At 37.5% G+C, this 21,931-nt stretch overlaps 1 protein-coding gene across 3 annotated transcripts in view; it reads right to left on the bottom strand.

The window, feature by feature from the left end:
- ZBTB40 (zinc finger and BTB domain containing 40) overlaps positions 1 to 21,931 on the bottom strand; it is a 65,405-nt gene that overhangs the window by 36,295 nt on the left and 7,179 nt on the right. The gene's annotated exons all lie outside the window — the stretch shown is intronic.

The raw sequence follows: 21,931 nt of genomic DNA on the forward strand, positions 1-21,931 counted from the left end.
TCAATGTATTTCAGACAACTAAAGGAGACAAGTACATAAACAAGGACTTATAACACAATACGCTTATCGTATCTGACCCGCCTGCAACACTGGACACAGGTCATCATTCCCTCTGTTTTAAAATGCATTTTCACTTGCTCTTGCTCTCTTTGGTTCTCCTACTGCCTCACTAGCCTTCTCAGTTTCCTTTGCTCAGACATCCTCTGTATCGCTTTGGCCTCTAAAGCTTGGAGTGCTCCAAGACTCAGTCATCTCACCTCTTAGCCTCTCTCTCATCTGATACCACACCTTTGAAATCTCTAAATGCTGACAGCTTTCAGATTTATATCTTGAGCTCAGACCTCTCCTCTGAACTCCATATGCACGCCTCCAACTATGCACTCAACATCTCCAACTGGAGGCCTGACAGAGTTCTTCAATTTATATCCAAAATTCTTCTACCAGCTTCCCCGTTTCACAGAAATCCTGTCCTTCTAGTTGTTGAGACTAAAAACCTAGAAGTCATCCTTATCCCCTGTTTTTTCTTATACCCTTATCCAGCCCTTTATAATCTTGATGGTGCTACCTTCAAACTATATCCAAATCCAACCACTTATCACCACCTCTACTGGCTCTACTCTAGTCAGTCCAAGCCACCATCACCTTTTGTCTGGATTATTCTAGCAATCTCCTAACTGGTCTCCATGCTTCTGCCTCTTCTTAGCACTATCCCTACCCTATCCTATCTTCAACCCAGTAGTCAGAATGATCTTTGTAGCACATAGCCCGATCTTGTCATTTCTTTGCAAAAAGCCTCCATAGTTTTGGGCCCCACAGTAAAAACTAAAATCCCAAGTTCTTATAATAGCCCACAATCCCTTCATGATCTGGCTGTCCAATCCCTCTGTAGGCTATTATACAATCCCTCTGCGGCGTCTACCACTCTCCCCCTCACCATTCTGCTCTGAGCACACTGTCTTTCTTGCTGATCCTAACACAAACTGAGCATGATGCTCAAGGTTTCTTCACACAGGTGCATGGCTCACTCTCACCTCCACTCTCTGCTCAAAGGCCACATGTTCAGTGAGGCCTCTCCTGACCATGTTCTTTAAATAGCAACATCCTGTCCAATCTCAGAATATTCCATCCCTCTTACTCTATTTTTCATCACAGTATTTATTACCTACTGACATATTTTTACTTGTTTATTATGGATCTCCCTTTGCTAGAATATAAGTTCCATTAGAGAAGGAACTTTTTTTTTTTTTTTTTAAATCATTTGCTATATCCCAGTACTTAAAATTCTGCCTAACACAAATATTGTTGGTTAGTTGATGGAATGAATAAATGAATGAGAAGGAAACGTAATAATAGTTACATCTAGAAACCCAGTTTGGGGAAGAGGGGAGTCCAGGGGTTAGAGTAAGGTTTTGAGTAGGAGCTAACTGCTGACCTGTTAATAAATGAATAGGCACTGCTAAGGTGGTAAGAGTGTGGGAAAAAAGGCCTTCCAAGCCGGGAAGCCTGCATGAGGCACATAAGTCAGAAAACAAAACAGAGTAGCAGGGAAGAGGATTAGGAGGTGGGATTATAAGGAGTTCAGTGATAGTGGAACATAAAGCAGGGGATGGGGAATGTCAGGAGATAAATCTGGAGAGGCAGGCAGGGGTTCTGGCCACAAAGAAATATATAGGCCATGCTTAGGAGCTTGGATTTATCCTAAAGGCAATTAGGAGCCAGTGAGGGGTTTGAAGCAGCGAAATCACATGGTCAGATATGTATTTTAAATATATCATCTAAATGAAGATGTATACAGAATTTAAGGGGGATAATACTAGAGACAGGTTCTATTACTGCAGGAGTTCAGGGAAAAAGCAATGAAGGCTTTGACCAGGAAAAGTGCTAAGAGAAGAAATAAGAGATAGCCAAAAACATTTAGACAGTGTAACTGTCATGATTTGGGGTCTGAATGGACGTGAGGGATGAGAGAGACAACTCCCCGGGTTTCCGGTTTGGTGAGTGGGGGTAGATGGTGAGATGATCCAGATAATACAAGAAAAAGATAGTTTAAGGAAGCGGACATCTATATTTCAGTTTTAGGTTTGAGGATCTTATGCTAATAGCAAAATTACATAATCTCACTTGTATAAAGAAAAAATACAGTAAGAAAAGGGTCTAAAGACATGTCAAAATAACACCGGTTGCCTTTATTAGCAAGATTATGCATGATGCCCTTTCTATTCCAATATTATTTCCTTATTTTCCACTTTTGAAACCAACAGATAAAAATAGAAATAAAATATTTCCAAGTTCCAGTTTCTGGTCTGGCATTTAAGGAGCTTAGCAGTCATCATTTTGTCCTGTCAAGTAAAAAGCTGAACAAACACAAAAATCAACAACTCTTCTTAGATTCAACAGAGACGTGAAGTCAAAGGGCAAAACTGCTGCCCTCAAAATTGGAGAGGCAGACAGGCAGATCCAGAGAATCACAACTTCTCAGAGCAGAAACCCAGTAACAGAAACCTCCACGGCAACCAGTGCCAGACTAGGAAAACTAAACTGAAACTGATGCATTGCTGCAGGCTTGGTGTGGACAAGTCTGAGTGTTAAAAACTCCAGGGGGAACGAGTCATAATTTTGTGAGTTTTATCTCCAAGAGCACTACCAGGTTCTCATAGTGAATATTGGATAAAAATTCCCTCCTGCTTATGGGAGGGGGAGCAAGCAATTTTTAAATATACCAGAGCATTCTATTCTTCTTAACAAGGCATACCCTCTGGAGAAGCTATTTTACCAGTCTAACCTAACTGGAGGATGGGAAATATCCAACTTCTACCCATTTCAGCCATCCCATACCACCTAAGGAGTGGGGGACTTCAGAAGCACTGGTGAGGTTCATAGTCCAGGGGCACATGCTCACCAAAAGACTGAGACCTAATCATAGGTCTATAAACATTTTCTCCTCCCACACCCTACCAACCCCATCACTAAAGGCCTATTTCCCACAGTTCTTTTTACTTAGTACTTTATGTCTACCTTTCATGGAAAAATTACAAGGCATACTAAAAAGTAAAAAACACAATTTGAAGAGACTGAGCAAACATTAGAACCACAGTCAGATATGTCAGGAATTATTAGGCAAAGAATTTTTAAAAACCATGATTAATATGCTAGAGGCTTTAACTGAAAACGTAGACGACATGCAAGAACTTCAAGGTCATGAAGTCTCAGTATTGTCAAGATTTGTTCTTCCTAACCCGATCTATAGATTCAACACAATCCTAATCAAAATCCCAGCAAGTTATTTTGTGGATATCAATAAACAGATTCTAAAGTTTATATGGAGAGGCAAAATACCCAGAATAGCCAACACTATATTGAAGAACAAAGTTGGAGGACTGACACCACTCAACTTCCAGACCTACTACGTCTATAGTAACTGAGACAGTGTGGATTGGTGAAAGAACAGATAAACTGACCCACAAAAATATAGACAACTAATTTTTGACAAAAGGAGCCATGACAACACGATGGAGCAAAGATGGTATTTTCAATAAATGGTGATTGAACTGGACATCTCCATGTTTAAGAAAATGAATTTAGACACAGACCTCACAGCCCTCATAAATTTAACTCAAAATGAATCATAGTCCTGAATATAAAAGGCAAAACTCTAAAACTCCTTGAACAAAGGAAAAAACCTAGGTGAACTTGGTATGGTAACTGATTTTTAAATGCAACTGATTTTTAGATTCAACTGATTTTTAGGCATGATCCCCGAAAGAAATAACTGATAAGCTGGACTTAATTATAATTTAGAAACTTCTGATCTACAAAAGACACTGTCAAGAGAATGAGAAGACAAGCCACAGACTGGGAGAAACATTTGCAAAAGACAGATCTAATAAAGGACTATTCTCCAAAATATACAAAGAACTCTTGAAACTCAACAATAAAAAAAACCTGCCTGATTAAAAAATGTATCAAAGACCTCACCAAAGAAGATATACAGACTGACTGCAAGTAAGTATATGAAAAGAAGTTCAACATTATATTTCATTAGGGAATTGCAAATTAAAGCAACGATGTGATACCACTGCACACCTATTAGAATGGCCAAATCTAAAGCACTGACGACACCAAATGCATGAGGATGTGCAGCAATGGAAACTCCTATTCGTTGCTGGTGAAAATGCAAAATGGTACAGCCATTCTGGAAGACCGATGAGCAGTTTCTTATAAAACTAATCATATCCTTACCATATGATCCAGCAACAGTGCTCCTTGTATTTACCCAAATGAACTGAAAACATATCAATGCAAAAACTTGCACACAAAAGTTTTTGTACAAGACACAGATAGCAGCTCTTGGAAGCAACCAAGATGCTCTTCCATAGATGAATGGATAAATAAACTGTGGTACATTCAGGAATGGAATATTACTCAGTACTGAAAAAAAAAAAAGAGCTATCAAGCCATGGAAAGACATGGAGGAAACTTAGATGCATGTTACTTAGTATAAGAAGCTAATCCAAAGGCTACATACTCTACAAATCCAAAAAAATGACATTCTGGAAAAGGCAAAACTATGGAGACACTCATGAGATCAGTGGTTACCAGTGGTTGGGGTGAGGGAGAGATGATTAGGTGAAACACAGATTTTCAGTGAAGCTATTCTGTGTCCTTTTACAATGGTGGATTCATGTATTATGCTTTTGTCATGATCTATGAAATGTACAATACCAAAAGTATACCCCAGTGAAAACTATGGACTGTGGGTGATAATGATACACCAGTGTAGGTTCACTGACTATAATAAATGTGTCACTGTGGTATGGGACTTTAGGGAAGGTTGTACATGTGTGAGAAATCTCTACTTTCCTCTCATTTTTGCTGAAAACCTAAAACTGCTCTAAAAATGAAGTTCATTTATTTAAAAAATTTCCTAAAATGAAAGTAAAATTTTCAGCTCTAATCACCCTGTAAACTCTGTCTAATAATACCATGGTATCTAACATCATAGGGCATTCATGAATTCATAAAATATTTTTACTTTACTCAAAGAATATCTTTGAAGACATCCAGTCCTACTGTTTGAGAAGTTAGTCTTAATATTTGCATTATAAAAATGCATGCTTTTTAAAAACAGATCAAGAAACTGTGGCGTAGGAGCTAACTGACTTGCTGTAATAGTAGCAGTAGTAGAAGCAGGACTGGAATCTGTATTTCTTGGTACTTGTGGAAAACAGAAAAAAATTCTATAAGACTTAGAGCAGGCAACAGTAGGAGCTATCTTTACAAGAAAGCAGATGGTTTTGAAAAACTGTAAATTAACTTATTTTAATATCTGAGAAAAATAAGAATAATTCAGTTTGCAAATAACACAAAATATAAACCACTAAACAGGCACCAATGTGGTTTTTCTAAAGAACAAATTATAGCAGCATAATGTGGTTTTTTTTTCCCCCAAAAAGAAGACATAAGCCTTACAGATTACAGTAAATCAAAACTTATCTGGACATACATTAGATCTTTTTAAACATTCTTATTAATAAGAAACGAGTGGTTGAAATTATATTTTCAGAACAAACTAAAACTTACTCAAAATGTTGTAGTTTGGTCATTTTTCTGGGGAAAGTATTCACACTTTTCATGAGATTAAGAAATAAGAAGATATATCAAGGACCCAGAGGGAGGTATTTTGAGCATTAACTCTAGGACCTTGTGGTCAGAGATAGTTAATATTTTTGTTAACAACTAAATTAGATGAGAAAATAACAGAAGAACTTTAGCAGAATAAGCAACTGAGCAAGGTTTAAAAAACTGAACAGAATTACGTGGCTTACCAACACATAGATAACAAAAACATGTTTATAAATTTGACCAATAAAAAGAGAATGGAGACAGTTAAGGTAGAAAACATTCAAGGGTGATCAAAGGATACTTAATGAGTGTAAGCTGGCAATGTTGAAAGTTGAAATATTACTGAGTTTAATAGGAATACTAATTAAGGAACAGACTTTTGGGAAAATGGCACACTGAGCTGATGAAAATGGATCTTTTTTCCTACTACACACACACAGAAATGCTGGATAAAACAAAACAAAAATGCTTTATATATATCAACTCATTTTACCCAAACTTTAAAAAAAAAGATGGGGCGGGGAGAGGAGGCAGAATCCCCAGGCGCCTGAAATGAAAGAGACATCAAAATCAAAGCCAGAATAGTAGACCATGGTGGTGCATAGGAGTTTCAAACTCCAATACAGGCCCTATTCTTGAAGGAAGAAAGCATTAAAGCTTGCATGAAGACTGGAAATATAGCTTTAGGCGGGTGGAAGGTGGGGGAGTTGGAACTGAGGCTCTTGCATAAAATAGCCTCAAATACCTATCCCTCCTTGATATGCAGTCTGAAAGATTTCTGCCCACTGGCTCAGAGAACAGCAATAAAAGTTGCTAATTATCTAGGCCTTGAGTAGGGGAAAAGGCACTCTCAAGAAAGTGAAAATGTAGGCCTATGCCACAGAGGTGTAGGAACCAAATTTATACCCTGTATCATACAGAAATTCTGAGTTGAGAAATTAACATAAAAACGGGTCTTTGACATGCCGCAGCAAAAAGAAAACGGAATACTTTCATAATGCAAGGCCCAGAGACTCACACTGGGAAAAAGAAAAACAGAAAAAAGCTCACTATTACAAACCATATGAGGAAGACACAAATGGGAAAGGTCAATCTATAAAGGCAAACAGCAGAAAATGTCAGAGGGTATTCCTGAGGGGTAGGGAAACTTCTTAAACAACACTCCCACCACCAAAAAAAAAAGGGCAAAAGATGAATTTGACTACATTGATATTAAAGGTTTCTGTCAAAGAACTCTGTAGATGTGATTAACAGACAAATGGACAAATGGTAGAACTAGGAGATAGTATCTGCAAAGTTAAAAGGCAACAAGGATTTAATGTCTAGACTATATAGGACATTCCTACAAATCTTAGGGAAAAAAATGAAATCCAAGGAGGAGGATAGGCAAATGCTATAACTAGGCAGTTCAGAGGCACTTACTTAATTAGTAACAACTATAGTAACAGTGATAGTTATGATAGCAGCTAACATTTATTTTGATATCTATTATATTCAGGAAGTGCTCTATATGCTTTATATATATTAACTCATGTTATCCTTTTAACAACCTGATGAGGTAGATGCTGTTATTACCCCATTTTACTGATGGGGAGACTGAGGCCCAGAGAGGTTGAGTAATTTCTCCAGTCTTGCAGTAACATGTGTAGAACATGTATATGCATTTAAGATACCACTGATGGGTATGTAAATTGATATAGCTGTTTTGAAAAACATTCTGGCAATATTTAGTGAAATCTTCTGTGCTTATATGCCTTATAACCCAGAAATCATACTCATGGGTATATATCCTAGAAAAATTCTCACATAGATCCATAAGGAAACATGGCCAGAAAGATCACTAGGGCATTGTTGGTAGCAGGGAGATGAGATGCAATTGAGATGTCCATCGCTAAAAGAATGTAACTAAGTATGCAGGATGTATACTATGGAATATAATGCATTAGAAAGAAGCAATAACTAGCTATTCAGACAGAAATATGACTAGATCTTTTTATTATTATTATTATTATTATTAGTTTCAAGTATATAGTACATTGGTTAGACATTCATATAGTTTATAAAATGATCCCCCTAATTGCTCCTTCTCTCCTCTGGTTTTCCACCTAGTCAATATATTAATGCTAACTGCATTCCCTATGCCGTGCTCCCCATCCTCATACTCATCTACTAACTACTAATTTGTACTTCTTTAACCCTTCACCCCATTCTCCCAGGCCCCCAACCTCCCATCCCCTCTGTCTGTCACCAAAGTATCCTCTATATTTGTGAGTCATTTTGATTAGTAGTTCTTTTTGTTCCTTAGATGACTAGATCTTAAATACCCAGTGCTGAATAAGAAAAAATAAGAACTGGAATGAGATCTAGAGCATAATACGATTTATGTAAGTTAAAAAAAAACACAATCAAAACAGTACTACATAATACTTAAAGCTACATATGTATCCAAAGACATTCTAGGAATAAAATATTAAGTCACTGAAATGCATCGTTGATGAAGTAAATAGATTAGATACAGCTAAAGAGAAAATTAGTGATTAGGAAGAGAAGTCTGAGGAAAATTACTCAGAAGGTAGCAGAGAGTTAAAAAAGAAAAAGAAATATGAAAGAGAAGTTAAAGGATATGGAAGACAGAATGAGAAGGTTGCACATGCATCTAACAGGTATTCCAGATGGAGAACATATGGAAAAAGCAATTTGAAGATATAATTACTGAGAATTTTCTAGAATTAAAGACAGATATGAAGCTTCAGAATGAAAAATTCAGACACAGAAAAAAAACTGTAAGCAACCCAAAAGATATTACTTACAAGAGAATGACAACTGCACTGATACAGACTTCTCATTAATAACAACAGGTGTGAAAAAAATGGAGTAAGTTTTCAAATATTAAGGAATATAAGAATCAACCAAGTATCTATATCCAGATTAAAATAAAATCTTTAAACGAGAGACTCATAGACTGTCACTGAAAGAATTACTATAAGAAAGAACTGAACCAGAGATAGGATGTAAGAAAAGAAAAAGCTGGTAGCAAGCAAAGGGAATGCTAAACATAACCACTAGGAAAGTTAAAATTAGGAAGACTGATAACACCAAAATGCTGGTAAGGATGTGGAGTGACTAGAATTCTCATACATTGCTGGTAGAAGTGTAAAATGGTACATCTACTTAGGAGAACTGTGTAGTGATTTCTTATAGTAAAGAATGAACCACTGACACAGACAATAACATGGATAAATCTTAAAAATATTATGTTAAGTCAAAGCCAAGCACAAAAGAGTACATATTATATGACTCAATTTATAGGAATTAGAAATATCTGATAAAAATCAGACAGTGGTTGTAGAGGTTATTGGGGTGGTACAGTGAAGAGAATTGAATGGAAAGACACAAGGGAACTTTCTGGGAGAATGAAAATGTTCTACATCTTATTTTGGGTAGTTCTTAAAGTGTTGATATTTGTCAAAATTCTTAAAATAGTAAACATAAGCTCATTGTACTACATGTACTATATCTCAATAAAAAGAAATTAAGAAATATGTTGATATACCTAAAATGCACCTAAAATGCACTGACTGTTTCAAAATGGGCATGGGAAGGGGAGATTAAAAAACAAGGCAGAATAATGACAACCACAGTAGCTGCCACTTATTAAATGCTTACTATGTGCCAGGCACTGTTCTCAATACTTTCATATATTAACTCATTTAATCCTTTCAACAACTCTATGAAGTAGGTACTCTTATCATCCCCATTTTACAGACAAGAAAACTGTGGCACAGAGTGGTTACACAATTTACCCAGGGTTATACAACTAGTGTGTGGTAGAGCTAGGGTCCAAACTCAGGTAGTCTGGCTCTGAGGTCTGTATTTTAAAAAATCCGCTGCCTCTCTGAAATTAAAATCTCAATAACATGGAAGATGAGAGAAGGAAGACTAGAGTTAGGGTGTTCTAAGAGCCAAAAGGATGACAAAAATAATGATTAACTTTAGCTTCTGCTAAGTGAAGTATGTTATGTTAACAGGTAAGGATCTAAGGGAATAAAAGCTAAATAAATATTTGCAAACAAGAGTTATAAAAGGGAATAAAGAAAATGTGATTGATCTAATAGCATGTGGGAAAAGGGAAGGCGAAGAAAGTGTAGAAAACAGAAAACAACTAAAGACGGTAGAAATAAACCTAAATGTATTAGAAGCAGATTTAACTTTCTTGTTAAAGGGCAGATTCTCTGACTGGATTTTTGAAAACCCAGCTATAAGTTGTTTGTAAGAGAATTACATGTGGGTGAGTTTACACTTAAACAATGCTTAACATGTAGTAAATACTATATGTGTTAGCTGTTATTATTACCAAGAGAAGGTGTGAATCATTCTCATGAAATAGTTCTGAAACAAGCCATCTGATATAACAGCTGAAGTATCTATCTGTAAATAAACAAACTAACCACTTTCAGGTACAAAATACTATCGTTAAATAAATCTATATAATCATGAGGGATACACTAGTGATTTGGGGCTGCTGAATTATACTATAGAGGCTAAACTATACTTTGCTGATATCACAACTGAAATGTAAAAGCCTCTAACATATATTTTACTGAGTTTACCCCTAACTCCCATTGCAAGGAAGTTAAATGGAGGAGAGAGAATATAGCACTAGATATAATATCACTTAAGTGTGCTTTTCAGAGTTAAGAAACTAGAGTGGAAACACTGGATGTTGGACTAAGTGAATCCTATAGATTATCGCACAGAAGCAACCTAAATTATGTTATTAAGCACTTATTAAAATTGCTAAGCTTAGGAAAATTGCCAAAGGTCCCAGGGGAAGAATATTTAAGCAACAAAAGAGCACTAGACAGATGAATGTTCCTCAAAGGAACAATATTAAAGCCTCAAGAAAAAACTATACTGATACAGAATAAAGATACTCAGAAAGAAAAACTTAATTGGTTGAATCAAGTACTGCAAAATGACCCAAAACACAAATGGGAATTCAACACAAAGTGAAAACTAGGCCAGCTTTCTAAAGGGAGCACAAAGAATATTTATTTATTTACTTACTTACTTATTTATTTAAATTTTTATTCTGTCTACTGCCAAAAAGGAATCAAAAGTTTGAGGATTCTTTAAGTTACAAAGATATCACAGTCAGACACAAGACAAAAACCAGAAAATGTCAAAGTGAAAACTAAGTAATAGTTGGTAGAAAATATGGAATGCCTTTAACGAACAAAGAGGAATATAAAGACTTACGGTTTCAATATGCATTGCTTAATTAAATAAAATAGATGTTCTGAAATCCACAACTGCTGGTAATGCCCTCGGCATAGTACTTAAAGGACTTTGCTGCCACTACTGGAGAGTAAGAGGCTCTTTTCTGTGCCTCGGGAACTCGACCTGCGATTCTCCAATTTACTATACTTATTTCCCATAAGTCTTCAGCCAGCAATACACACGTCAACCAATAACTATTTATGAGTTAACTGCCTACTATTTACTCAGCACATTGCTAGGTGTTAGGCGGGAGTCAAGTGAAATATAAAACAAGATCCTTGTCCACAGGGAGTTTGTAATAAAGTTGACCCAATACTGGAATGATCAAAAGCAGAACTCTTTTTTTAAAAAAAGCCTTAATCCACAAGAGACAAGAAGAGGGACAGGAAGAGAAAGGGGAAAAAAACAAAACAAAACAGATCGATCCTGGTGAGTAGCAAGGAAAGGAAAGGGGCTGGAGCGGGTAAAGCAAGTTAGGTACAATTTCGACAGGCAAGGGTGAAGAGATAAAGACCTGTAGACAGAGAGAACCATGAACCCAGTTCCAGAAGAGGTATGCTTAGTATGCAGGCTGGAAATAATGCGTGTGTGTGGGCAACTGGCACTGCACCTGGCATTGGAAAGTCATCCAATAAGTAGTTGCCATCATTATTATGGACACTGGGCTGGATATGGTGGGCCTCTAAAAACACTCATGAAAGAGGAAATGTGGAGCACAAGGCTGCCTAGGTTAGGAAGGCCAGAAAACAAGCAGAGGGACTTATACTTGTTTTGAGGGAGGACTTCTAAATGAGAAAACAGCACAATTAAAGCAGAGCTTTACCAGTGACGGGTGGGATGGACTAATAAGGAAAAAGTGACTAGTAATGGGAAGGAAGAATAGGCATCCTATACATACTTTCTAACACTACACAATTGTTGGAGCAGAAGCTGGACCCACCTCTGCCTGGATTTCCATATCAAGAGAGAACAACCATTCTAATACTTGGTTCTGGTTCCCCAAACGATTCTGCACTCTCCTTGGGGTACATGTATTTCATGGTGTGAGACATGGTCTGGTTCTTACGGTCTGGCGTGATGCAACCTTACTCCTTAAAGTATTTTTTTTTTTTACTGTTGCAATTGATAATCCCTATCTCCTGAATAAAACTTTTACTTCTATCTTGATGCCTGGGCTGTTGGAACCAGAAAGCTGGACAGGACCTTGCTGAGCTCTATTCATTGCTTTCAGCAAACAGAAGTTCATTACTTTATCTATCACGTACTCTTGTCACATGACCAAATGACCTTAGTCCAATCTCTTCCCTTTTTAAGAGAGGAAACTGAGGTCCTGGGAGGCTGAGTTACTCTTTGATCTGAGTCAGCTTTAACCCTGTGGCTATTTAGTATCTCACAAACAACCAGAATCAGGTGAAATAACAGGCACTCTCAACATAATTAGAGCAAAGATCACACATTCAGAGACAAGAAATGGGGGCATTTTCTACACACAAAAAGATGATTTAAAATGTAAGGTATCTAAGGAATCGGCTAAGTTAAAAGAGAACCACTAGCAATTATTTCTGAGAACGCAAGGAGGATTGGTGAGGTTAGAAAAGGGTGACTGTAGCTTTCATCGGGCCCAGATTTCTCAAGTTCAAAGGCAGCTGTCATTTGGTCTCTTCTCTTATACTGAGGCCCTGAAAGGCAGCAATGTATAGTGTAAGGGATGGAGGTTTTTGCATTCGACACTTCTGGGTTTATGGTACTATCTTTTCATATATATTCATTGTTATTCCTACTGTTATCATCACTACCATCATCATTCCATCCCAAATGTTAGTCTACTACTGTTCCAATCCCTGAGATTTGTAGCAATACCTGAATGGCCTATGTGCTTTCCTGAAGTACATTTTGATCATTGGTAAATCCAGGTAACCAGAACACCTCGGAAGAACTCCAGTACTGAAGTCTCTAAACTGGGTGAATCAGGCATAAAATCTACCTTTGGGGATTTGGAAGGCTGTCCAGTGAGCTCTCTGGTAGACACCAAGTAGGGATGATGCTGAGATAATAATACCTTGCTTATATACTGGGATTTGCGCCTCATCATCCCCTGTACCCTCATTTTAAAGATAAACTCTAAGGCTCATAGATACCAAATGCCTTAAGGGCCACAGAGCTAATAAGGGGCAGAACTAGCCCAGGTCTCAATTCTCAAGCCATGGTTCTTTCCTTTATAATGTGAAGGCCAGACTGGATGCCAAGCCTATATACCACTTCTGCGGATAATTCTCCCTTCCAAGAGCTCAGCATCCATTAAGATGCTCAGCATCCAGTCAAGTCCTGGTTACTTAACAAGTACACTTCAGTCTCACCCTGAGCCAACCACATCCACTGCTCAGGAGACCATATTTTTCTCAATTCATGTCTCACAATAGAGTTAGTCTTAATGATGTCCTGCTCTCTCTTTTCATATTCTACTGAATTATATTAGGATGTTATTCATCAAATAACCATGAATAAGAGCTACTAATAATTAAGTATTCTACTGTTTCTTTTTACGTTAACTCCTTTAATAGTAACAACCCAGCAAGACAGTTAAACTCAATTTACAAATAAGTCTGATAGGGAAGAGGTTAAGGAACAGGCCCAAGGTCACATAACAAATCAGAGAGGAACTGAGATTTTAATCCAGTTGGTCTGATCCTGAAGCTCATGCCCTTCTACCCACTAGAACAGTTTCTCAAACTTTAATATGCTTAAGAATTACCTAGGGGTCTTGTCAAAGAAAAGATTCTGATCCAGAAGTTTTGGAGTGGGGTCTGAATTCTGTATTTCTAATAAGCTACAGGTAATATGAATGCTGATGGTCCAAAGAACCCTCACTGAGATACAAAAGACTATACAACACTACTTGTTCTCAAATGACATTTTTTCACATCTAATTATTATATATATTATATGTTATATATTTAAGCAACACTTCACCTCTTAAAAGTCACAAGTCATCCTTAAATCTTTTCCTTTTGCACATGTCCTTGGCTCAAGCCAGAAAAACAAACTCCAAATAGCTCTGAGAATAAAACTACAAAATACAGAGGATTCCAATAACCAGGCTTTAGGTGAATAGCTATATGCCCTGGCACCAACCCAAACTCCTTTAAGATGCATTCCAGCAACCTGGTCTTCCAGGACTAGTCAGCTTCCCTGGCTGCTGCCAAAATAACTAGAGGTCAAACTGCTCCTGATCTAGAGTGAACCTAGCTAAGCCTTTAAAGGCCTAGGATGGTATAGCCAATCAATAAATGTATGCTGAACTGAATACAGTGAAGAGATCTTGGCTCATGACACTACATATGACTTACAGTGACACCTTTTCTAGCCACTGTGCCTTCAGTCTTTCCCCACAGAGTTAGACAATTCTAATTCCCCCTACCCAGATCCCCTGAAAACTTAAACAGCATTTCAAGGCCTGTATTCTCTTTCCTAGTATAAAGTCTAAAATTAAGGCTCAACATATGTGCCACCTCGACATCTGGTAAAATCAGGAAAGTCTCAAAGGGCTTAACCACAAATTCCACTACCCATTCTGCTCCACAGACAAGGTCCCCTAGCCGAACAATTTTCCTTATCAAAGGGACCAGGTACAATTTCTGCTTGTCCCTGAGTAGTGGAATTCAGTCCCCTCCCAGCCCCCCAATTATTCAAATAAGCCAATCACATCCTCTGGCAGAAACCAAGGGGCAGCCGATCCTCTTAATACTGTAAAGCCTGCTTCCCACCATCCCTGGTTCCTCTGCTCCTGAGTGCATGTGGTCTGGCATGGCAGGCTATGTCCTCTTCTGGAGCTAGGTGTATTTGCAACTAACAAACTGCTGTCAATCTCATCTGCCCAGTGTCCTGTGTTATGTGTTCATAACATATGTCTAGGGTGAGAATCCCTCCCTTATCAGCGGAGGTGAAGAGGAGGTGATTAAAACATCTTATTTGCTCAATTCACTGGTCTCTGCTCTTTTTCATATCCTTGAATCTCTTGAATGCCTTTGGCAAGGTCATCAACTGCTCTGTGATGGTAATAATGTCCAGCATTGTGCGAAGCACTGTCTACACACTTCCTGTTTAATTCTCCTACTACCCCTATGAGGTAGATATCATTATCCCTAATTTACAGATGAGGAAACTAATGTCCAACAAGGTTATGCAACTCACCCAAGTATCATCAGAAAGCCTTTTAGGAATCACAGAGGAGACTACATGCTACGTTCACTGGAAGCTTGGTGCATCTGTCTTTGCCATGGAAGTAAATGCTTGGCCCCCAGACTTGGCAGGCAGAGTCCAAGGGTCAATGTACACTGCACTAGCAGCACCAGCTGTCACTTGTCTTATTACCTCCATCACTGAGTTCCTGAACTCTTCTTTGGCTCCACTCTCACTTTTAATATAGTTGGACTCAGCTCTGCCCTTGAGGTAACCTTGTGCAGGTACCTAATAGCACTGACCATGTGCTAATTTTTCAGTCTCTCTGAGAATGGTAGGAGTGCCCTCCTGTTGCTCCCACCCACAGGTTCTTCTGACGGTGCTCCAAACATCTATCTATAGCAGATCAGAACTACTCCTCCTTCCACCAGCCTAAGCCCAATGAAGCTTTCAACTCACTTCAAACTTATCCGCCTTCTCACTCCCATCTAGGTCATCTACCTTACAATGGTTACACCAGAATTCAGTCCTCACCCCCTTTCCCTCTGTGCCTTCACCCTCTCCTTCCTCCTATGTCCTTCTTTCGCCTGTCGGCAGGCCACTCTGCCACACATCACTGATTAAAACTTAAAAAATTACTTACCAATACCAAACGTACATGAAATGATTCCAGATCAGAAGGATAATAAAAATCAGAGAAGTCTGCAACTACGATTATCCTTAAAGGCTATGTAATTCAGCCCTATCATTTTACAGATGAAGAAATTGATAGAAATTAAGTAACCTGCCAAGTCATACATTTAGGTAATGGCAGGGCCAAACCCAGGACCCAAGTTTCTGGGCTTTTTAAGCCAGTACTTGAACGAAAATACCAAACTCCTAAGCATAAAAAATATGCCCTCGAAAGGGAGGGCTTTCTATGTATCTCACAGACTGGCAGCCGCCAGCACTAGGTGTATGCATACAGCATATTTACTGTTTTTTTCTTTGAATGTTGATTAAATATCAACCATTAATAGCTCTTTCAGTAAGAAATAATTATCCTTAAGCCTTAAAACTGCCCAAAAGTACTTGAGGGAATACATGATTGCAAATTTCCCAAACCACTGTCATTAGTAGGACAGTATGTAGATTTGTGACTTAACAAAAACAAAACGAATTTTTTGAGTGACTAAGATATTTAAAAGATAACATAGTAATAACTATTTCACCAAGGTCGAGATGAAGGAGGCCTTTCTATGCATAAAGGAAACAGAAGAAATTCACAAATGACCAGTAGGTTTAGCTACATAAAAATGCAAACTTCCCCAAAAAACCTCAGATGAAGTGAAAAATAATAGTTAATATTAGAATAGAAAGATCATAGAAATCAATAAAGAAACCCTTAATATTAAAAAAAATTTTAATGGACAAAGAAAAACAGATAATTCACAAAATAAAAAGTCAATAAACTGATTAAAAAGTTCACTCTCATGCATAATTAAAGAATGTAAATTAAAACATTAATACTATTTGGGAGCAATCAGGCTGGAAAAATTTGCAATAACAACATTTAATTGGGAAGCAGTGGTTTTAGACCATAGGCTCTGATTTGGCAGACTTCAGTTTGAAGTCTAACTTGAACCCTTAGTGATCTTGGGCAAGCCACTTTAATCACTGTGAGCCTTACTGTCTTCAGAGTTTTGGTGTGACAATGAAATAATACATCTGAATTGTTTTAGCAAAGGGCCTATCAACAGTAAATATTCATAAGTGTTAGCTGATATTACTATAAAAATATAACTTGCATTAATAATAACACATGGAAGGAAGCAATGAGTCAGGTACACCACACAGTACTGATGTAAGTATAAACTGGTATAAATCCTTCAAGGAAGTAATCTGTTCACCTAGAGCTATAAAAAATGTCCTTGGAGAAAGATGTGAGAATTTAGGGGGTTTGGGAAGGATATACTTTATGTGCACTATTTGAATGTTTTACCAGAATATGTTTACATTATCAGTTGCATAATTAAAGATAAATTTAAAAAATTAGAAGCCCATGATAGAAGAAAAAATGTTTTAAACATGGATGCTTTTGGTCCCACTTGAATTAGGGATATAATGAAATAATGAATTAGAAATATAATGAAATATTTATGTATACTGTATTCAGAGCAATAGCATTCATGGAATAAAAACTAGAAACTTAGATGTATAATATGAGGTTTTAAAGTAAATATGGAACACAGTCAAATTATGGAATATTAGGCTCTCTACATGATACCTATTGTACAAGTAACCAAAGAAAAAAATAAATTGGGATTTAATCAAATTTAAAACTTTTATGTATCAAAAGACGTTATTATGAAAGTAAAAAGACAACTCACAGAATGAGAATATTCTCAAATCATATATCTGATAAGGGTCTAGTATCCGGAATATATAAACGCAGTATTTCAGATTAGTATCTAGAACACTCACAACTAAATAATAAAAGGACAAATAAGCCAATTTAAAAATGGGCGAAGAATATGAATAGATATCTCTCCAAAGAAAATATACAAAATGGCCAATAGGCTCATGAAAAGATGCTTAAAAATCAGTAGTCATTAGAGAACTACAGATCAAAACCACAATGAGATACCATTCCACACCCAGCAGGATGCTATAAGAAAACAAACACAGAAAATACAAGTGCTGCTGAGGATGTGGAGAAATTGGAACCCTCATACATTGCTGGTGGGAATGTAAAACGGGGTGGCTGCTGTGGAAAAGTTTTGTTTGGCAGTTCCTCAAAAAGTTAAACACAGAGGTAATATATGACCCAGCAATATCACTCCTAGGTATACACCCAAGAGAACTGGAAACAGATGTCTACACAAAAACTTGCACACTAATGTTGATTTGGCTGTTACTTAGCCAAAAAGTAGAAACAACCCAAGTGTCCATCAATTGATAAATGGACGAAATGTTATATATGCATACAATGGAATACTATTCAGCAATAAAAATGAATGAAATCTTGATGTGCTACAACACTTGAAAACATTAAGTGAAATGAAAGAAATCAGATACAAAAGACCACATGGTGTATGATTCCATTTATATGAAATATCCAGAATAGGCAAATCCACAGAAATGGAAAGTGGATTACTGGTTGCCAGATGCTGGGAGGGGGGATTTAGGAGTGAATGCTATGGGTATGGGGTGTTTTTCTGGAGCGATAAAAATATTATAGATTTAGAAAGTGGAGATGGTTACACAGACTTTCAAATTGTACACACTTTAAAACATTAAATTGTATGGTATATTAATTATATCTAAATAAATTTTTAAACTAGGCTCTTGAAGATTTTTAATAACATGGGGAGATGTATTCAATATACTAAAAAGAAAAAAAGAGCACATAACTGTATATATAATTTCAATTTGGTTTAAAAATATATGTACATGCATATACACATTTGCATTTAAAAATAAAATATTTCAAAATGCTAACGGTGGTTATTCCTAGGTACTGTCATTATGGGGAACTTATTTTCTTCTTCATACATTTCAAAACTTTCTGCAGTAAACATGCATTATTTTTATAACCAGGAAATTTAAAAATAGAAACCTAAGTAGGTCTGTCTGGCTATAAAGCTAATGTCATTTCCAACATACCATTCACTCATTAACATTTATTTTGCTTCTACTAGGTACCAAGCAAAGTTAATAAGATATAATCTCTGCCAGAAAAGAATTTACATAAGTCCATGGACTAGGAAGGGGAAGAAGAATCCATATACTCTTGAAATCACATGTGATGTTGTCCAACTGCACACTTTCTCGGGGAGGGGGACCGCAGCTGTCATGAGCGGCAGTGTTGCTTAGTGGTTAAAGGCGGGAGCTGGCATCAGACTACCTGGATGTGAAGCTTGAATATCCAGTTACAAACTGTGTGATCCTGAGAAAATTACTTAACCTTCGTGGGGCACAGTTTCCTCATCTACAAAATAGGAGTATTAATAGTACCTCTCTCACTGGGTTTTTAAATGAGTTAACACACTTAAAAGCACCAGCACTATATGCTAGGGACATACTAAGTGCTCGATGAATTATTTAGCTGCTGGCTGCCCTTTCTCCCCCTCGTCCTTCCCCTCCCCCTCATCATCATCATCATCACCATCACTACCACCACCTCACCACCAGATTGTCAAGGAGGTAGAGATTAAGGATCACTAGCAAGGTTGTTTTCTACATCTCAAAACTGGCAGCTGGCAGCTGATTCTTGATAAACCTTAATAACCATTACATTCAACTAATTTCTTTTTCCAGATTCTTTCAATTTCTAATGGAACTCTTCTTTTGAGGCATCCTATAAAATACAATGAGGCAAAACATCAAACTGTTTCCTCTTATCTTCTGACTAATTCATAGAAACAAGTGATTTTTCAAGGCTATTAAAATGGAAGGAGGCTTTGAGAGACTTATCTGCCTTTCCTCTGCCTCTCTGGGCCATGCTACTCTGATCTGGTAGTTCATCCAAGAAAACTCTTAACAGGACAGACTGCAAAATCTCCTAAGCAACACTGTCATCTAATGAGTGACTGGGGATAATGACTGCACTACGCCTATTGTGACTCTTGCATCTGCAGTCAAGAGTCTCAACAAGCAATCATTGCTTCAGTGCTTTCACACTCAACCTCTTAGGTGTGAAAAAAGATCCTTGGCTTTGTCACTAGTACTGACAGCCATTTTGATCAGACCTGAAAATGTGAATGAATTCTGAGTTTTCACCAACTTTATTATAAAAACACACTTTTCTTCAGCAGGGAATAAATCTGGACCACGACAGTTAATATAGCACCAAATTCCAAATTCAAAGTACTGCTTTAATGTAGAAATCAAAGAGTTCAGGCAACTGAAGAATACCAAACCAGGCTTTGGGACTCCAGGGGCTGTATGCTTGCAGTAAAGGTTTGGAGCACAGGCTCTGGAGACAGACAGCTCAAGGGATGAATCACAGCTCTGCTCTTCTTTCTAGCTGTATGACTTTAGGCAAGTTGCTTAACTCTTTGGGCCTCAGTTTCCTCATATGTAAAATGGGGGGAATATTAGTCCTTATCTCATGGGGTAGTTATAAGCAATAATAAGTTATTACATTGAAGTGAGTCAATATACATTAAAGACATTTCCTGTAACATTTTAAACATTCATTAAATGTTAAAAGGAAGCATAAAAATACACCTGCCAATATACTTGTTTTTATAGTTCTTGGGTTGGGTGATCAATTCACAGATATACAAAAATCACTCCGTCTCATCATTTTATGTTATATATATATGTATCTTCTATATATGTCAAACATTACATGATTTTTTTTTTTAAAGAAAAGAATTTCTAGACAACCACATTACTAGTTTCATACAGATGGTCTGAGCTAGGAGTCAGCTAGGAAAGGGGGAGAATGGGGAGGATTGAGCCTCTCAGAACATAGATCACTGAGCTGTAATCAGAGATTTCATACAAAGCCTTAAACTCACTAAAAATCAGGAGATACAAAGAACTTCTAAAATCATCTGGTCCAATTCCCACATTTTATAGACGAGAAAACAGAAGTGTTGAGAAGTAAAATGTTTTTAAGATCTTTCAGTTCACTAATGACAGAAATGAGACTCTTCCTGTTACCTATGTCTGAGCTACGTATTCTAAGTGGAAAGCAATGAGGAAGACATTTGGGAAAGGGGAAAAAGACACAGTCTGGAAGAGTTAAGGTAGCAACCTTAACAGTATGTAGCTAACATTTACTAAGATTTATTCTATCCCAAGCACTGTGCCAAGCACTTTGCATGGGTGGCCCTATATAATTTTTGCAAAACCTGTGAGGTAGTTACTATTATTAACTCCACTTTCAACTGAGAAAGTGGAGGCCTAGAGAGATTAAATGACTTCCCCCAAATCACAAGGCCAGTGAGTGGCGGAGTTGGTAAATGAACCCACGCTGACTCCCGTGCTGGAACGTTTACCACACTGTACATTGCCCAAGCTTGAGAATTTAAACAGCAGTGAAGCTCTTGATCGTAGAGTCTTCTCCCACTTTGTTGATAACTTCTCTGCTCAGAGGCACTGTAAAGATACAGTTTATAAAAGTGATTTTTTTAAGTAAGAGCACATGATTTAGGACCTACTTATTCTGTGCTACATGAGGCACCATATACACACACCTCAAGCCCTCTGACTTGTCCAAGGCCACACAGCTGGTAATAGTGTGGCTAGGGTCTGCAGAGCCCTTGCAGGCCCAGCATGACTCCAAAGCCCCATTTCCCAGCCTCATCCATGGACAGTGTGTCCAGCAGATCTTTAGGGAGCTCAGCCAAAAGCCCGTAACTGAGGCTTGACACTGCACAGAGAAGAAATTCAGCATAATCCCTGCTCTTGAAGAGCTTATGGCACAGCTGGAAATAAGAGACCACTTTCAGCCTAAAATCCTTCTTTTCTTATACCTTTGTAGTTAAGCAGCAGAATCACTGAAGAGACTATGAACCCCAGCTTCCTGCAATCCTGTCCTATTACACTACTCAGATCACCTAACCTTCAGTACCCCTCTGTGTACATTTTATAGATGAACCGCATTCTCTTCTCCTCCTAGTGCTGTAAGCTTTTTCTTTTGTCTTTGAATTATTTTCATCTTTCTTTCTCTTGTCCATCACCAGGGAGTGTGAAAAGAGGGTTAACTTAAGGAGCTAACAAAAAAAAAAAAATTGCAAAAGGGCCTAACTTCTCTGTTGTCTTTAACTTTGGGGAAGAGCCTATGGGATTCTATAGAGTTTGCTCAAAAATGTTCAAAGGAAGACATGGAAAATTTCATCCTCGACATTTTGCTTGC

This window comes from Pteropus alecto, unplaced genomic scaffold (assembly GCF_000325575.1).
Source record: "Pteropus alecto unplaced genomic scaffold, ASM32557v1 scaffold39, whole genome shotgun sequence".
NCBI classification, from domain to species: Eukaryota; Metazoa; Chordata; class Mammalia; order Chiroptera; family Pteropodidae; genus Pteropus; species Pteropus alecto.